General features: G+C 41.0%; 1 long non-coding RNA gene across 1 annotated transcript in view; it reads right to left on the bottom strand.

The window, feature by feature from the left end:
• LOC310686185 overlaps positions 1-20,078 on the bottom strand; it is a 450,525-nt gene that overhangs the window by 325,314 nt on the left and 105,133 nt on the right. Inside the window, exon 2 of the long non-coding RNA XR_014515752.1 lies at positions 558-785. This is a non-coding gene — a long non-coding RNA (uncharacterized lncRNA). The remainder of the gene's footprint in view (positions 1-557; positions 786-20,078) is intronic.

Genomic DNA, 20,078 nt, shown 5'->3' with positions numbered 1-20,078 from the left:
GGGGTTACATACCTTGGTTTCAGGTGTGGTTAAGAATAAAATACAAGGAAGGAGCGACCAGCAGGGAGGTCTGGGAAGCCACAGAAGGAAGAGGTGAAACCCATTTAAAGTCAGTCCCAGGACAAAGAGGTTTGGACACGTTTAAAAATAAATAAATCTCACATGATTTTTGATATGGCAACTGGCCACCGGCAACAAGGATTCAGCCAATTCAGATGGCCCCAAAACTAACAGATACAAACATTAACACAAAGCTCTCCAGTCTTCAGTTTTGATTCCTCCAGAAAATATGCTATGAAAATAAAGGTTTAGGAAAGAAAAGAAAAATCACTGGGATTCAGCCCTAGTGATACATCTGCTGTGTAATCCCCTCCATTCTTTTGCAACCCTCACAAGACTTTTATTATTATTATTTCTAAACATTTTTTAAAAAAAACATTTTTCATACAAAAAATTTCTAACAAACATAATGTAGCATGAATGCAGACAATAAGAAAAATGAATAGACAGAAATGTATTTACATCAGCTACTGCAATTTATAGAGAGTGCGTCAAACATGTACAGTGGTGCCTCGCAAGACGAAATTAATCCGTTCCGCGAGTCTCTTCGTCTTGCGGTTTTTTCGTCTTGCGAAGCACGGCTATTAGCGGCTTAGCGGCTATTAATGGATTAGCGGCTTTAAGAAAAAGGAAACAAACTCGCAAGAACTTGCAAGATGTTTCGTCTTGCGAAGCAAGCCCATAGGGAAATTCGTCTTGCGGAACGACTCAAAAAACAGAAAACTCTTTCATCTTGTGCGTTTTTCGTCTTGCGAGGTACCACTGTAAAAACTGAATTGAAGAGATACAGAGTGGTAGGTATGCTGGGAACTGCTCTGAGATCTATTGATGAAGGGTGGTATACAAATTTGGTAAATAAAAATATATAAACAGTAAGTCCTTTTCAGATTAGACCCACTGAAATTAGGGAAACTTAGTTAGCCACTAACTTAGTGAGTAAATCCTTTTCAGATTAGACCCACTGAAATTAGGGAAACTTAGTTAGCCACTTAGCTTAGTTAGCCAAATTAGGGAAACTTAGTTAGACTCTAACCCCATAGGGTCTAATTCGAGGAGGGCTAGTTGTGAATACCACCCACAGTTTACAAATTTAAAACTATACAAATTTAAGAATCAGACCGCACCATCGTCACCCTTGCTTTAATGGCAACTGCTAGACATTTTGCATACTCTTCTGTCACCAGCTTGTCGTGGTCTGCAAGGGGAAAAGTCACATAAAAATGAGATGCATGTGCTTCATAAGATAACAATAATGGAATAAGTTCATTTTTATGGACATTTCTGAAAAAAAAGAGTGAAATAGCAATACATGAACGTATGTTTCAACACTGCCATTTCCACATGGAGAGACTCAATTTTGGAATGGAATTCTCTTCGAAGAGCCTTCAAGTGCTGCTGAACACAGTACATTCAGTTGCACACTTGAAAAAACCTTTCTATGTCTGCAGACTGTTAGATCTTGTAGATAAGATGCCATAGTACAAGGAGGACCACGCTGAAAACGGTTATACCAAGCACGTAATTTTCTTGTGCCAGACAGATTGTTCTGTTGCTCAATATCAAATAGGTGTGGCCTCGGTAGACCTCTTGCTTTGTTGAGACAGACTAAATAAAGGAATTAAAGTGCATACATAAAACAAACAAAATCCACCGCACATAGGATAAAATCAGTGCCCCGTGTGTAAATAAAACAAGTTACAGACCAGAGAAAAGCAAACTGAATCTCCCTGGGTTTTCCCTCCTTCATAAAACGAAGGTGACGCCAGTACTTTCGGTGAGATATAAGAACCATGTAAAGTGGCGAGGGCTTTAATATGTATCATAGTCACTGAAATCTGAAAGTGTTACCTCATGTATTGTTTCTGAAAAATGAGCCGCCATGAATAATAGTAACTCAAAACAAAAGCCCATTAATCACAATTGCCCTGTTGCGCTGCGGTAGGGCGCTTACCTCACTCTTCTGTGGTCAAAGGCATGAGAGGTCACTGATTCAACCTTCTCCATGTGTGCGGCATATTGCCACCGTTTCCCAGACGGCCCGCTCAGTTTGGTTCCCCCTTGAAGAATGTGCCCAAATCACATAAAGAGATTAGGGTACAGCTGATTATAACTTACCATCGAAAGACTTGGGGGATATGAGGAGGTCAGGATGAAGAATCCGATTACAAAGTGGGAATGTTCAAACAGGTACAGCAGTCTCTGGAAACCTGCAGGAGTTAACTCTTGAGTTCTGCGTAATCGCTTCCCTCTTGTTGGTGGACATACTGCTCCACACTAAATTCCATCTCCCTGCAATTCCAGGGATGATTTCATTCCACAACTCATCAGGGATTTCCCAATTATCTTCTACCTTGAAGATGCAGAGGTAAATGATGAGAAAAGAGAAGACATCACCTTGTTTGGGTGAAAGGAGCCCTGTCTTACACTTTGCTAACATTATAGCCAGATTTCACGGTCAGGGGAAAACAAAACACCCCCAAATGGAGCAGTTATTAATTCAATAAATCCAGCTGCTCTCGAGTGCCCCTGGGCGAAGGCAAAAGTTAAAAGCAGCTGCTCATTGACGACATATGTGACATGACCAGGGTAAGGTAGCTGCTTTAGCACATCATTCACCACTTTTAAGGCTGACTGCACTCAATTTCTTAGACAATCTACACACCATTTTCAGTTCTGTACCTCTATAATTTATCACAACAATACCTCAAGCATACAGATTGGGGTGGGGTGGTTGGTGGGGTGGGGGGGGGAAATGAAAGCAATTTACAGTATCAAGATGAAAGAAGCTGGACAAAGAGAGAAGACCTACTATGTAAATCATATCCACAACTTCAAGGAATGTTGACATAATATTCTGGAATTAATTTTTCCAGCATTCCTACGCAGGTCATACAAAGGTAAATTGAGTGTCCCTCTCCCCCACCCTTGACTCCAGACCCTATATCTGGAGTTGTTTATCAATATGTTAAAGAGGAAATTGATTCTGCTTCCCTCTTTTTCTTGCATGGACAATGGAAACCTTATGTACGAACCCTCCTGTTAAAAATAGCAGCAATATTTTCAGGGGTAAACATTGTTAAATAATCTGTGCGGATGGTGTCCACTAAAGTGTAAGGAGCAGCATCCTGGTGCGACACATATTTGGTGCATTATACCTGGAATGAATCAATGCACAGAAGCACAACAAGCCACTGCCAAGAGCCAATCAGATTATCTATAATGATGTGAAATCCCATGCGCCCTCCACATCTGGGCTCATAACTGGCTGTTCAAAAGGCAGCCAAGATCCCACCCAACTGCAACAGGCAAAGGAAGTGGAATTTACAACCTGGCACCTATCCTACTATAAAGTGCTCCCAAATAATAAGATGCTAGGAATTGAAACTGCTTGTAAGAAATCTTTACAGTCCTGAAAGCCCCTCTCCCCAATTTTATCTGTGCAGCGAGTGCTAGAAAGGTAGTACAGTGGTACCTCGGGTTAAGAACTTTATTTGTTCTGGAGGTCTGTTCTTAACCTGAAACTGTTCTTAACCTGAAGCACCACTTTAGCTAATGGGGCCTCCCGCTACCGCTGCACCGCTGCCGTTTGATTTCTGTTCTCATCCTGAAGCAAAGTTCTTAACCCAAGGTAATATTTCTGGGTTAGCGGAGTCTGTAACCTGAAGCATCTGTAACCTGAAGTGTCTGTAACCAGAGATACCACTGTATTACTTAGTTGCACTGCATCCCAGCTCGGATGCAATGTTAAAGATCTCTGCTTGACACCTTGGAGGGCCACTGCCCAGCAGAGTAGACATATAGAGCTCAAAGGAAGTTGACCCTATGGGGTTTTTTTTAGTCTTCCCAAACCTCCCACTTTGGTTAGGACACACATTTCCAGGGATGGGCTTTTGATCCTGAAATATTTCCCATGGTGTTCCGGGGTTAAGCTGTGCTGAGATCCAGCTGAAATTAAGCACCGCAGGTCAGTACTGAACAAAGAGCATTCTTTTGGTGGCTCTGGTGGAATAGGTCTGGGAATCAACCTTGGTGCCTCTCACACGCACATTATAATTCTATGTGGTGTAACCGTTTTATGTTCCTATCCACAGGAATAGCTACAGAGGAAAAGAAGTGATTTTACAGAGTGCTTCTAGATTATTATGTGTTACTGATATTTACAGTCAATAACTAACACCTGCCTAGCGGGTGCTAACAGTAGAGTTCTCAGACTTTGCTGCCCCATGGTAGGAAAGTGATATTAAAAATGAGAAGTTTAGCTGGGCTTTCCCAATGTAACTTACACTGTTTGGTAGGCCAGAAGGGTCACTTGAAAACTATGCTCTTAATTTGATAAATTGCCATAAAGCACAGTGTGAAATACAATAAAGTATTTTGTCTTTCTCATGCTGACTTTCAATGTGAACTATTAAACTCTTTAATGTATCTATGAAAGAAAGAAAAAATAAAGCCAAAGACTGAACAGGGAGCCCATATATCGAGAAAGAGTTTATCTCTACTTGTGCTTTCTCATTGGTTGGTATAAGGTTTATTAATTTGTTGTTTTTAATGGTGGATCACTCTGTAGTGTTGTGAGAGGTTGGATGTTTCAACTTTTGGATGTTGAAGTTTGACTTTTGTTGTATGTGTCTTGTATGTATTTTTTTGCAGTATTGTAAGTCAACATGGGACCTTTGTGATGTAAGGTGATGTATAAAGGAATAATAACAATAGCAATAATTCACTGTTCATGGCCTATTCAAACAAGCACATTGTTCAGTCCATCACATGACAAAACTGTGTGAATTCCCCATTTTTTCCAGGCACAGCCACTGTGGGCTGTGGGACCAAGGCATGGGAAGCTGCAATAAACACAGGTTATTTGGGGATTAAACAAGCTATAATTTTATTGATTCCAGAAGTCTTCAAGTTTTGGTGCAGGTATTGAGTTAGTTTGCCCACTTCAGTATGAACTTATTTTCTGCTTGGATCAAAACCCAGGGTCCACTAGTTCACTATTTGGCAGGGTTAACCAAGGTTAAGGATCACCCCATGTTGTACATCAAATCAGGGTGACCCCTTCCAGATCACCATATTGGGAGTTCATTCCTTTAACGTGATATCCTGATTCCTTGGAGCAGAGGGAGGGGCTCCCCCATACACTTGACTAAGGATCCAACCCAATGTCTTATTCAACATCAAGTTGTGGCAGTTGCTATGAGGTAGGTCCAATCTAAATTCCTCCCTGGTCCTGAATATGGCAAAAAGTGTCCTCGCTAAAAGAGGGCACGTGTTGCGGTGAGACCTGGAGACTGACCTCCTGTGTTGTGGGTGGGTGAGATTGGATAGCCACAACACCCGATTGGTAGGTCCCTCATTGTAGGGTTCAATCTAGCCAATGGGGCACAGTCCAAATGGATTGAAGGACCTATATATACCCATACACATGACCCAGAGCTTCCTCTTTCAGTTTGTGCATTCGGAACACCCTCCCACCTCTCCCTATATTTGGGCCATTTTGTGATTGGCCTTGCTATTCTGTTGTGTGTCGTCTGTTGTTGGGAAAGGGGCATGGCAGGAATTTCCCCACTTGGCTGATTGGCTGTTGCCATTTGGGTTTCGCCTGCCATGTAGCAAATTGTCACAACTTGTAAGGTTGCGGATGGGCACTGGTTCAGGTGATAGGGATGGGAGAATGGTCTCGCCATCCCTATGTGAAAGGTATTCCGTTAAAGGAATCCAGGGACTCAACTGGTTTGGTCAACCGCCGAAAGGGGGTTGTGCCCATGCCTGAGTCCAGGGGGGCATCTGGGTGGTGAACATAGTCTGTTCCCGGCTTTTTGCCTACCCAGGTGTTCACCCTTGGCTGACCTATGCTGGTGCGCTGGATCAGCGCTGCCTGCAAGGGTGCAGGGAGCTAGTCGAACCAGAGCGTATGCAACCACTCACTTTCTCATAATGCTTAGGGTAGGTGGGGAATCAACTGAGACTGAGTCCTAGGTGCACCTGGCTTTTATAGCCAGGGAGTGGACTAGAGGCAAGAAGTTTTGCCTCTGGTCTGCTCCCCCTAACCACACCCCCTAGCTTACCTGCAGCAAGCCCCAGCAGCCAGTGCAGTTGGTGGAGGAGGAAGTGATATCCTTCCCCAATCACGCCGAAGCCAGAAGACTGCCTAGCATTACAGCAGCTGCACCTGACTGCAACTGCCATTTCCAGCTGTCAGAGCTTAATATATACTGAGTACACTGCATAACAATGGGGCACTTACCCATCTTACCCAGCCTGTGGTAGGTTGGCTGAAAATCAGCAACAGATGACTGTAAACTATAGGCAGTCTCCAACTTAACATTTATGCAGTGGAATTTTCCCTATACCCTCCCCATGCCTGCACCCCACTTCCTCCCAAATCTGCTCTGTGGGGTTGGGAAAATGCCTAGAACAGATCTAGGTGAGATGCAGGTGGAGGAAAGGGAAGGAAGTTCAATCGTGCAAGTGGAAATCCTCACATTGATCTATGGAATGATGGTTGTAAAAAGTCATGTTCATTGCCATTTCTGAGAAACTGACTCATAAAATACATGCCGCCGGAGGTGATGCAGACTCCACCAATTTTACATTTGTTTGGGGACCGTTTGTGATTTGTATAACTCAACAATTTTACAGATTTTACTAAATAATAGTTTAATTGGCAGCATTCATGATTATTTCATATGTCTCGTATCAATATGAACCTTGTGTTCCACTATGGATATATTTTACACTACCCATTCTTTTTTAAAAGCTTTCCATGATTGTTATGGTTATTATTTTATCAGCATGTGTTTGTGACTGTTTTTATTATTGCTTTTAGCTTGATGTTTGTTTTGTTTTTGTTTATTGAAATTTAAAAAGAAAGAAATCATTGCATTGATGGGATATGTTAGTTGGTCAAGGAGATGAGTATATAACCTTTAGAAGACATCTGAAGGCAGCCTTGTATAGGGAAGCTTTTTAATGCTTAATGTTTTATTATGTTTTTATACATGCTGGAAGCTGCCCAGAGTAGCTGGGGCAACACAGTCAGATGGGAAGAGTACAAATAATAAAATTATTATTATTATTATTATTATTATTATTATTAGTCATGTGAACAGGCCTTAATGCTGAACAAGTTGTCCATCCACCCCCCCAAAAAAAATCTCATTTGTTTGGTCACATTAATTATTCTTTCCTTCTAAGTGGCTGCATTGAGAATGGAAGTGCTGGTATAAAGGCACATGACGCAGCCACTTTGCTGAATCCAAGTGAGTCTGGATCTGATCATTGCTTAGATGTGAGGCTACCTGGACATACTGTGTCCCACTTTGATTTTATCATGGAAAAATGTGGGATATACATGCAACATGTGATTTTATTTTATTTTTTACATTAGCAGAATGTAAAATCCATTTTGGAGTCATATTGTGCTAAAAGACTTTTGACTGGGATAAATCTAAATGGACTTTGAAAAATGTCAATACATATAACCCAGCATATTGAAGATTCCGTAGGGCTGATTTCATTTTTCACATGTTTAGGCTGGTTACCATTTTTTCTGCATATCAAAGAACTATTAAAATAGTAATAGTAATAGAATCTGAGCATGGTAACATATATGTCAAGGGAAACACTAGCTAGGCAGGAGCCAAAGAGACCACAAAATTGAGTGTGATATGTCACATTCATTTGTGACTATAGGGACTTTTCTGTCATCACTTCTCTAATGTGACAACCCCATAAATATTTTCTGTCTCCGACTAAAGTTTTGATTCCCCATTAGACAAAGACAAAAACAAAAACAAAAAAACCCTGCTTCGGTCCAAGGGGGTGCATGTGTTTTATACATTAGCAAAGTGAATGTAAAAAGAGAGAGGGAGAAAAAGGGGGACTATAAAGAATGAGATGGTGTGGCACAAACAGAGTGATACTTTGACAAAACCAGTACATTCATCTGATTCAAGTTGCTGTCGAAAATTGGCAATATTAGTTATTCTAGCTAAAAACTGCTTACGGTAATATTTCACTCATGTTCTGCTCCATACTGGCTAGCACCTCCTATTATTTATTCAAATCTACTTTTCTTAAGTAAGCCAGCTCATGGTGATAGACTTTTCCTTTAGAAAGAAGCTAGGGCTGTGACATCTCTGGGCTGCAAAAGTAAAACGCAGTGCTTTGGGGAATGAACTAGTTTGGTTTAATGTTCACTGAATAAGTCCAAAAAGCTCTGGACTACACCCCAAAGTAGTTCCCATAATTGCTGGGTGAAGTGAATATGAATTAAGTTCATTTTGGGGTTCATCTTCAGGATAATTCTTACTTTTTATTTTTTAGACTCTTTGGGACTTTCAGTTTAAAGATCATAATCGTTGGGGAGAATTAAAATAAACTATTCACATTCACTTGTTCGTTTGGTTTTATATAAAATATAAAATATTTTATATTTTAGCACCCCAGCTTGTAACATTCTGTATGTTGACCAAAAAATGCCAATGATCATTTGGAAGAACTTGAATTGAACTGTGAACTGAACATGACCTGAACTAGTTCACTTTGTAAGGGATGGGTGTGAACTGGAATGAGTTCCTTTTGGTGCATGTTGAAATTAGTTCCTTTTTAAAAATGAACTTTCCAAACTCTGATAAAACTAAGGAACTCATCATACCCCTTTGGTTTGCTACATCTCCTTCCTATCTTTTCAAAGCATCTTTCCCGTGCCTAAGCAATGCGCTTCCACAGAAGGTGGTGATGGGAACCAACTGGGATAGCTTTAAGGGAGCATTGGACAAATTCATGGAGGAGAGGGCTATTGATGGCCACTAACCATGATGGCTAAGCTCCGCCCCCACAGTTGGAGGCAGCAGTGCATCTGAATGCCAGTTGCTGGAAACCACTGGAGGGGAGAGTGCTCTTGTGCTCAAATCCTGCTTGCTGGTTTTCCGTAGGCATCTGGTTGACCACTGTGAGAACAGGATGCTGGCTAGATGGACCCTTAGCCTGATCCAGGAGGCTATTCCTATGTTCCTAAACTTTCTCTGAGATTTCAAGGAAATAGCTCCAAATTGACTCAATGCAGGAGTGCACATGACTCATTTTGTACTTTATTCTTATATATTTAAACACAATCCAGGAGGTTGAACAGAGCTATTGCTCCTTGCCTCATACCCACTGGTCCTCCATTCATAATTCTGGCCAACAGCAGATGCTTTTCTTTGAAGGAAAAAAAAAACCTGTTAGCCATGTACCATGCTGGCTAGGGCTGATGAGTATTGCAGGAGAGGGGAACAGACCAGGTGAGGGAAGCCTCCCTTAGATTATCACTACTAGGTACATTAGGCTTGAATAAGTGGCCCTTTCCTCCTTTCTCCACAGTAATGCTACAATTTTTTCAAGAAATGTGAAAGGTAATTATATCTAACTCATTTTTCTAATGCTCATTTGGCAATTATTTTAGAAAAGTACTCCTTTTAAAAAAGAAGTAGAGGAAAATTAAGTGTGGTGCAAAGAATTCCATTCAGACCAGTCCTGTCTGAAACAAAAAAGGTAAACATCTGAGACACCTGATAGATGGAACTATGACTAATCTGTGCTAATCTGTACAGTTTTCCATGGTTGCCTTGGACATTTTCTTCTTTCCTAGTGGCCTGTGGGTATTAAATGATCATTTTGTCCAGCTAGCAATAGGATTTCTCACAGCAAGTTTTGTTTTCCTTCATTCTGTTTCCAAACCCCTCAAACATTAAGGTAGCTTGTTTGGCAAGGGCCTAGAGGAGCTGGAAACTGACAGAAGATTCCATTCCCTTGACTGAGCCACCTCCTGGGTCCCACATGCTGGGTTTGCTACCAGAAGCAATATCATCACAGATATTAAATGACTAATAAATGGCTTTTTGTAGCTAACACTGTAGTTAGTAACTCAAACTAAGTGTTTGTAAATGGTTTTGCGTCAACATGAGAAATATAATGGACAATGCAAACAAAGCCAATGCAGATAACGGGTTAATGACCTATTTCAGTAATACAAAGCATGTATGTTTCACTCAAGGGGGTTCCCAATCATTCATATCTCAGGAAACCTTACAACTCTCTCTTATGATAGCCCAGTATTATTATGCCCGTATAGCAGGTGGGATGAGGTGATGGAGCAAGAAATGGAGTTTGATGTGATGGTGAGATCTGAAGCTGGAGTTCACTGGTTGACAGCTTGGTCTCTTTGCCTCCACAGCAGAGGTTGCCAAAGTGGTGCCCTCCAATTATTGTTGGATGCCAATTCTCACCAGCCTCAAACAACATGGCTAACAACATGCCTAATGAATTGCTCAACGAATTATCAAGAAATAATTCCGTTTTTATCACATCTGTTATACACAAAATTCCAGATAGGTCTGAACCTCAATGCTTAAAATCCCTGATAGAGAATAAGGATCCAGAGATCACGCTAGGGGTGGCCAAATTTTGCTCGGCTGCCATAAAACTCAAGGAACAAGCTGTGCTCAAGCTCAAGGAACAAAGCTCAAGGAACAAGCTCAAGGAACAAAGACTAAGGCCTCAGATGCAAACTCTAGATAATATTTTAGAGGCTAAGACCTAAACCACATTTATAATGGCTGTCACATTCGTATTGTTTATTGTTATATTGATTGTTAATTCAAACTTAATTCTATTGTGTTTTAAGTTCGCTTAGTATTGTATGTGAATCCGGTCTGAGACCATTATAAATTTCATTCATTCATTCATTCATTCATTCAGAAGAGACCTTTTCCTGAAGTAAAATTTCAGTCTTCAAGTTACTTTATATATATAAAAAAAGTTTTCAAGATTCTGTGTAACACTACAAATTATTTTATTTATGCCTATGTCTATGGGAATCAGCATTGAGTGTCATTTTCCCTACAAAACTCTAATTGTTATCAAGCAAAGCCTTTCTATCTAACTATCCCTGTCCATTTTTCCATACGACCAACATTAAGGCATGTTAATTCAAAACACAGATCCTACTGTGCAGGATAATGTTACCAAGTGCTGCCTATGAGGCCAGTAGGCTGGCTGTGTTTTAGCTGTGTGACAATCTGCCGCCATGCAGAAGTGCTTACAGCTGCAGTGACATGGTACTAAGCATGTTTTAAGATGAGTCCCAGTTGAGCAGCATCTTATCCAACCAGAAACAATCCCACAATCCAGCTCTTTTTAACTGATCATCCTTGTATCATAACAGATTAAGGTTGCAGATACTTTGGATTACGGTTAATCTAACCTTTATCCATTCACATCTTCACCTGAAACTTACAAGGACCAAGAGTCAATTGCCAGGGCATAATTCACAATGACACTGATCTTTCCTTCCTCACTCTAATTATCTGGATTAAGAATAACACTTTTGAGTAATTATTTTCACATTGGATAAACATTAAGCTTTCCTGGATTTATCTGAGCTTTTTCTTAACATGAAATAGATCCAAGCAGGCTTATAAGAGCATAACTGACAGCAGTGACAGCTTAATCAAGGAAAGCCTAAACAACTAAAACAATAGGAAATGTTTGTTTCACATTGTTAGGGGGAGGGCAAGATGGGAAGAGGAAAAAATCAGGAACTTGAAATCTGATAAACCCAAAAGGCAAGAGGAAGAGACCAGGGAGACCAATTCAGTTAACTCTGATGTAGTGTTAATAAAGATGCAAAATCATTCCATGTGTAATGGAGAGGCTGATGCTCAGGAGCAAATGGGAGATTACATTGTTTGCAATCACTCTAAACCGAGCCAAGTGTCTTAATTTGCAGAGTTTGCCTCAGTTTCAGGTGGTAGCACAATCTGTATTAGAAATTGCCTGCTAAATTTATAATTAACATAGAGCCCTGGCCTTATGATTTGAGATACCTCTCCCCTCCCCCTGCCCCAAAGTAGCTGAATTGTCCATCAGAGGCTTTCATAGACTGCCCAATATTGCTATCGCAAACCAGCCAGAAAAATCTTCCAAGCTTGTCTTTGAAACTAGCCAAGATCATATACAATTACACACTAAAATCACATCACAGAACCCAATTACACTTTGGCTTTGCAGATCCACAGATAACCTCTTAAAGAGCAAACTCCCTTACTGTGTCGACCCTTGACCCTAAGCTCTTTTTCCAATCTTCAGCAACACTGTGTGTTTCTCTTCCAAAGCAAATGGCCAAGTCTTGGAACAGGCATGGAGGGAATATGATTTGGAAGGGCAGGCAAATGTTCCAGCTCGCATAATATTTTTTTAGGTTTAAAGAGAACATATTGTTAATATCTTATGGTTGATTTTCTTTTTAATGGCCCCCGTACACTACTCTTTTAATTTAATCCCAAGATTATTTATGAAATAATTTTGAGTAAGTAGTTTTCCATTCAGGAATCATTTTGATAATTTATAACCAATAATTTTATTTGGCTTTTAAAAAACCCACCCTGCTATTATAGGGAAAGAGGCCCCGTGACTCAACTAAATACTTTAACAGGTGTTGAAGAACAGGGTACTAAAATGCATCACGTCCATATTCTCCAATGATGTCACTTTCTGAAACCTTCAAGACAGTATATTTGTAAGACAGAGAAAGTGCAGATCCACCACATACATTTAAAGTTCATTCAGTGAAGATTTAAAGCACGCGGTTTTCCCTAAAGCACCCTGGGAACGGTTTTCATCTCACAGAGCAACAATTGCTAGCACCCTTAACAAACTACATTTCCCAGGATCCTTTAGGGGAAGCCACATGCTTTAAATATATGGTATAGATTTGCCCAAAGAGCCATCACTTTACAAGAACAGATACACACCTTTTATTTATGTTGCAGCATGAAAAAGTCATTAAAAACACGAAAAAGTCATGAAACACAAAATTAATTGTTTGCATGACAAAAATCATCCTTTGGGAAGGTTGGTGGGGCAGCTCTCACACAAATAATATGAAAGGCAGTTCATACAAATGTTCCTTTCAGTAATTTGTCTGCATATAATATAGTAAATAAGGGGGCAGAGAACTATCGTAGAGTTAATGGTAGCAGTCAATGCCAGAGCAGGGAGAATTTTGAATCCTTGAGCCCATTGTGAGCTAAACACCATACCCAAAGTTTGGCATGACTCATAATGGAGTCGGCACTTGGGCCAGTCTGCTTCCCTTGCTTTTCCCATTCTAAGCTAACTGGCAGTGGTTTCATTGGTGGTGGGGAAGGCCTCATGCTCTAGAATGCTACCACATCAGGACCCTTCAGAAATGCACAGCAGGACCCTTCAAACATGTCCTCCCGTGTGCCATGAAACAAAGCCCTTTCCTTTGCAGGAGTGGTTTGTGGCAAGGAAGGAGTGGATATAGAGGTGTCCTCAGGGTCAGGAAAGGGGTGGAGCAGGGCAAGGTCAGGTGAGCTCTGGGATAGCCAACCCATAGCTAGCCACACCTGTTCCTCAGTTGCCAGGAGAAAATGTGACTGCCTCTGCTGCTTATTAAGAGCCACTAGTGATTGAGACACACACACACACAACCACATTACAACCACCAGATAAATCTGTACCAGTTCGTCACCATGCAAAGCATGTCACCACCCAGAAAAATGTCACAACTAAGGCTATATGAAACGTTTTTCACTGTTAATGTTTGGCTCGAAAAGTGGTGGATGGAGGGTGCTGGTAGAATGGGGCCTCTGAAGGCCAGAGGCCATTTGATAAAAGAGACCTTGTCCAAAGGTTTGTGACATTTGTAGTGGCAGCCTCCCCAAATATTCGGGGTGTAGCGACTGCCCATTGAATGAGGTCATTTGGTGGTCAGCTTCCCTCATTAATGCCCACTTGAACATTAGGCTCAGGTGAATTTGGATGTCATAGCCAGGGCTTTCCAGTGAAGAACTGGATTCAAATTGCAGCTTATGCATGCATTCACTGTGGATGTTCACATAAGTTTCTGCCTAAGAATGGGGAAGTAATTTGATCCAGTCTGCATGTAAAGGTGAATTAACATAATTCACATTATGTGAAACAATATATGAACTGAAACACAACCATCCTTTGAAATTTACACTTCTCTGAATTTTTTAATACAGTTCCCCAACCTAATAAGAAACAAAACAAAATGCACATGCTTGGGGAAAGTGTGGATAATTGCATCTATTAGTGAAAATATACCAAAATGCATTGTATTAGGGGGTTGCTTGTAAAAATGTGCATAATAGCCAAAATGCATACCAAAATGTGTGTGTTAGGGGAGATATACAAAAACGCTGACAAATTTTCACGAGCACTTTAAAAAATGCAAACTGATGTAGACTGAACATAAAATTGCAAAAAAAAAAATTTAAAAAAATTGGAAACTGAGGCGAAACGAATCTGACGGTCTCACCCCATCCTATTTCTGTCTCTCAGTATTGGTTGCCAATCTGCTAAATGGGAACAACAGCATGGCACTTCACAGCATCACCGTGAGGATGAATAGGGCAGGGAGCTGTTGTTACCTGTCCCTAATGACAGGGTGAGCTACACTTAAAGAAAATAATAAATGCAGCAGAGTAATTGAGATTCCTATGGGCTTTAGTGAAATAAAATGAGCTTCAAAGCAAAAGCCCAATAAATCAAAAGCCAAGGGATATGCAAGCAGCAGCTGAAAAGCTGACTTAATATCTCTTTGGCAGGGGAGTCCCTTTTACACAAGATTGCACCATCTCCAGAGCAGCTTCAAAGAAGAAATAGTGCACTGAGCACAGGAAGGATCTGTTGCCGGCATTTGCCACGGGCCACAAGGATATGATAAGCGATGAATGAAATGATATTCCCCAGTGTCTTCTTTGGAATGATGCCTAAGGGGGAGAATTTCTACCACTGACGAGGAAAGGGGATGCCAAAAGCAGGGGAGTGTAAAGTTTCTGCAATTCTGCACTGGGAAACACCAACGGCTGAACCAAGGAAAGCCAAATTCTGCAACCAGAATTTTGTAAATTAAGCAGTGATTCTGCTGTTAACTTTGCATCAAATATTCTGCCCTCCTTACTCAAGATGCTTTAATATATATATATATCCCTGTAGGTGAATAATGGAGTTTCTCAAAGCAAATAATTATATATTTTTAATAATTAAGAATTTTCAGAATGGTTTTTATATGTGTGTAGATTCCACAACAGACAACAAATTTTCAGATGTTTTCTCACGTCTAGAAGAGCTAGAAGCTCCTATTGGAAAATGAAAGCTGAACTTCACAGGATATCATGTATCAGTACAGTCATACCTTGGCTCCCAAATGCCCTGGAACTCGGTTTTGGCTCCTGAACTCTGCAAACCCAGAAGCGATTGTTCCTGTTTGCGAACGTTATTTTGGAACCTGAACATCTGATGGGACTTCTGCAGCTTCTGATTGGCTGCAGGAGCTCCCTGCAGCCAACAGAAGCCACAATTTGGTTTTCGAACATTTTGGAAGTCGAATGGACTTCCGGAACGGATTCTGTTCGACTTCCAAGGTACGACTGTATTTTGTGTTGGTGCAGTAGTCCCCTGGAGCAATGGAATATGCATAGTTCCAAATGGCATGTCAGCTAGATGCCTTTCCATCCCACTTTATGCCAAAGTCATTGCCGACTTCAATTTATGCAAATTTGAGAACTGCTACAATGTTTTTTAAAAAGCCCCACAATGATGGCAGTGTAGCCCAATACATCAAGCTGCATGCAGCTTTGGTACCTGTTTCCTGTTCCTTAAACTGCAGCCATGAAAGACTGCAGTTGGGTCATAAAAATGCTAACTCTTTGGGCAGTATTCCTAGTTCGCACTCCTGGTGCTGCATCTCAGAAGGGAAAAATAACCATCACTGGCTCTCAAAACTACCACAATTGGAGGAATGCATTGAAAATGGACCACGAAGCAGACTCCCTTCCATCCTCATATTTGACACCAATTGTGGCATGGACTCTTGCTGTGAAAAGGTATTTGTCTTAATTCTCTACAATATTTTTTAAAGAAAACATGAACATATTATACCCAAATAAGCTATGCAACATGCATATTAATTCACAGGAACAGCTTTTACTCCAATAGTCTGACCATAAAACTGTAATGAAATGCTGTCATGTGGAGGTTAGCCCTCCTCCTTCCCAACGTATGCTTAGCATCAGATGCAAGTAGGCATTGGAAAGTGTTGGATAATACATTTAACAGATGGGCTGGATATAAAGGGGTGAAATTCGTAAAACCAAAATTTATTTAATATGACAAACAAAATTAGGCATATTTAGATTGTATTTTAATTAAAGAGACAAGGCATTCTCCAGGCTTGTTCCTGCAGCGAACACTCATTTGAACTTGTCTGTTTTCTGTTCAAGGTATATTACAGGGGAAAGAATAATGGAATGGCTTGGCCTTTACATATGCTTTGCTTTTAGAACAGCTTTTCCCAAACATTGCTTACCCTGGGCTCTTACATTTTATCCTACCACTGGTTTATTATATCAACATGACCTAGCCTCTCTCAAACTCTAACTCAGGAAGTAGTAAAACCATGATCTTGTTTCAGTTATTAGGAATTCCAAATTGAAAATTAATCTTCCCCCTGGACTTTTAAGAAGTTCCTGCTATCATGAAAATAAATTTTGAAATCAACCTTTTCCATGTCCACCTGCCATCTTTATAGAAGTCAAACCATATGTGCTTCCTCTTTGAAGTTCTGCTTTGTCCGAGAATGACTGCCCTCACATTACAATCTTTTTCCATTAGCACCAACCTTTTCCTTCACTGTCTGATACAACCAAAAAAAGAAAAGAAAATGAGACAACAGCAACCTGACAAATGCTTGTAGAAATGTGTGATCTGTAACAAATGATTCCAGTCTCCAAATCGTGTCTGTAAGTTGCAAAGTAGAACACACACGCATACACCCACACACACCCCATGTGAAATGGCCCAATGTATGTTCAACATCCTGAGCAATTTCTGGTTTGCATTATCAAAACAATTCTTTACTGGGCTGAAATTACTCATGCTACAGAAGAGCCATTGTTTATTTTTTTTCAAATGGATGTCACAGCCTTCAAATTAATAATTATGATTAATGTGTTCAGATTCACTCATTTCACAGGGCAGACAAGTTAGGCTTCATGTATAACATGGAGAATGCAAGTGCTATTGGGTTTAGAAAGCCACATTCTAATTCATGTCGAATGAAGTCATCATTGTTAAAAGGTGCGTGCTAAATCATCCCACAGCTCTCCAAAGTGAAAGTTATAGTTTAAAACATATAAGCACATCTTGAAAAGAAAGAAAATGGGGGGAAATAAGTCGTTGTGGCATTAGGAAAGTAGAGCAATAAGATGACCAACAAGTTTTAGTCTCTGCAAAGATTTAACTCAATTGCGATTTGTCCAACTTCCTGTAATAAAAAGTTACAGGTTACAGCTCATTTGAATTTTAAATGGATAAAATGGATGGGAAGAAACACCATGACAAAGTCACAAATTAAATATCACACAGAACATAAAAACATAATGCTTTCATTGTGCCTTTACACTTAGTATAACCACGTAAACAGGGTGGTCCACTGATCTGCGTGGGTTCCCGTGATAGAAGAAAATGGAAGGAAGAAGCACAATGCAACTCTGGAAGTTTTAATAGAAGTACTTGCACCTAGGCATTACTCAGGATGGACCTGATGAGATTGTATCTGCAGGAGGCCCTCTCCTACAGAGCTCAGTGATCACTTGGGTATATAATGTTACCTGGTCCCAATCTGTATAGGGTTTTGTAAATCACTTCCAGAACTTTGAGCTTATGTTCTTGCTCTGTTCTGTTATTTGAACATTGACAAATTTAAGCCACCTCCTTTCAAACATCTTGTAGTTTGGGTCAAGTAGACCAATCTTTGTCCAGCTTACACAGCTCCATTTTCTGCATAGACTGATCCAGATGTAAACAATAGGCTTCCAACTCCCAACCCACAGACAGTCACCTCAAAAGCTCTCTTAGTGAAAAGTTATGACAAAACATACATTACAAATGGCTGTTTTAATGTTATATACCTATATTTTCTCCATTTTCCATCATTAGTATTTAGCAGTGACATTGCTCATCTAGCATTTTCTTTCTTTTAACACTGAGGTGGTTTTTAGGAAGAGTTTCTATCTCTCTGCAGGCTTTAAGTCTCAAGGAATTACAGTTGTGTAAAGCAATAGGGGATTCCATGCTCACTGATTCCATGCTACCCCTGTTGACCTCAGACTTAGATCAGGTGGTACATTTCAGAATGTCCTCCAGCATATAAGCACAGTGGTAGGAAGTGCGCTGTTGGGGGAAAGGGGGCGCAATTATGAGAGGCACACTACCTAAAGAGGCCTTCTTACTGTAGACATGGCATAAATCACATATTTAAAACTGTTGGTGCTGCTTTTTACTAGCGATTCAAGAGGGGATTTGATTCAGTTTGCATTTAAGCCCTGTTCTGTGCCCAATAAGCATGGGGCACCTTTGCCCAGTGGCGCTATGGCCCATAGTTTGCAGCAAAATACTGAGCAAGGTTTTTGCCCAGTATCTTCTCTGTGTGATGGGCCATTGGGAAAAAGCTGTCCCATGAGCCCTTGCTGATGAGGGGAGGGGAAAGCCTATATAAGGCTGCTTCCCCTGGAGCTCACAGCCATTTTGCTTTGAGAGCTTCCCGGCTGCCCACCCTCGGGTTAGAGCCTTCACTGAACAATTTTGGGTCGTTAGTTGACAGGGCCAGAAAGGATTTTTCCTGCTCACAACCAGACTGGCATTTGATTGGGGGGGTTTTCACCTCTCCCTCAGCGAAATTATGGCTTTCCTTTGTTAGGTGGGAAAACACTGTTTGTATTAGGGTGGAAATGGCATTGGTCAGGATCAGCATAGTATAGGGTGGGCATAAGGGGCCTGAGGGGAGGATTGACCACAGCAAACCCAAGCATGGGTTCGGTATCTGCCTGGTTGGAATCTGTACCCTGGTCCCCAAGTGAGACCTTCCTTGCTTGGCTTGCACCATGGTAAGGTCAACACTGGCCAACTCCTGTCATACAGGTTTGAAGTAATCCAAACCCAGTGGATCCATTCTATCAACATGGGGCTTGTAGAATGATGAACTGATCCTGGGACCCAATGCCATGCCTACCCTTGCCCTGCCTGCTGCTGTCAATAACGTTTTGGCCTGATTTCATCCATCACCGTTGTACAGTCTGGTTATTTTGCTGCTCTCATGGGTCACATAATGCGCCTACCGCGGCAAAAGTGAGCGGATGCTTCTGAATCAATATGAAAATTGGAAATAAAGTCATTCTTCAAAATTTTCCCATCTGTAAACTGGGCAGTGGAGTTCTCCAGCTAAGTAATGTGTACAAAAATGCATAAATATTAAGGTAATGTGTGCATGAAAATCATATATTGAGGAAAATACAATGCAAAAAATAATTCTATTAGGGAAAACTACTTTGCAAAAAATGTGTTTATTAGGCAAAATTGTACACAAAATTATGTGTCTTAGAAAAATTTGCCCTAAATTGCTGTTGTTGGTTTTTTTTAAAAAAGAAAAGAAATACTGGTTGTTCTTGTTTTGTTATTGTGATGAATATGGGTTGCTCGTGCGTAAGTTACTGCCACTCCTGGCTAAGTTGGCTTGTTAAACCTTTCCTGTCTGGACAGCCCTTCACTTCGTGGCTGCCTCAGTCGCTAGCAGAATCCGTCAGTGGGCGTTTCTTAAACCTTTTCCAGCATAAAAGCTGTTTAACACCAAGTCTCCTCCTACTCTCCCTGCACGGAAGTCTTCTGCGCAGGGAGGGTGTGGGTAGCGGAGGACCCGTGCTCTCCCCGCTGGTGTCCAGCGAAGAGTCCTGGAGCCCTCTCGCCGATTCCCCCATCTGCCCCCCTTTATCCCTGGTGTTGTGCTGATTTCCTTCCCCAGCTGAGCTGCCTCTCTCCCTGCTGGGTCCCTCTCCAGCATCACTTGAGAGCCTTCCCTCTGCCTCTGGCTCCAATGTCAGTTCCCTGACAGTTATGTTTTTAAAATCGCAAACTGATGTGGAAATGTG

This window comes from Podarcis liolepis (genome assembly GCF_965112155.1).
Source record: "Podarcis liolepis genome assembly, chromosome: 9".
Taxonomy (NCBI): Eukaryota; Metazoa; Chordata; class Lepidosauria; order Squamata; family Lacertidae; genus Podarcis; species Podarcis liolepis.
Note: the sequence above shows the minus strand (reverse complement) of the source record. Positions and strands in the feature narration are given on the sequence as shown.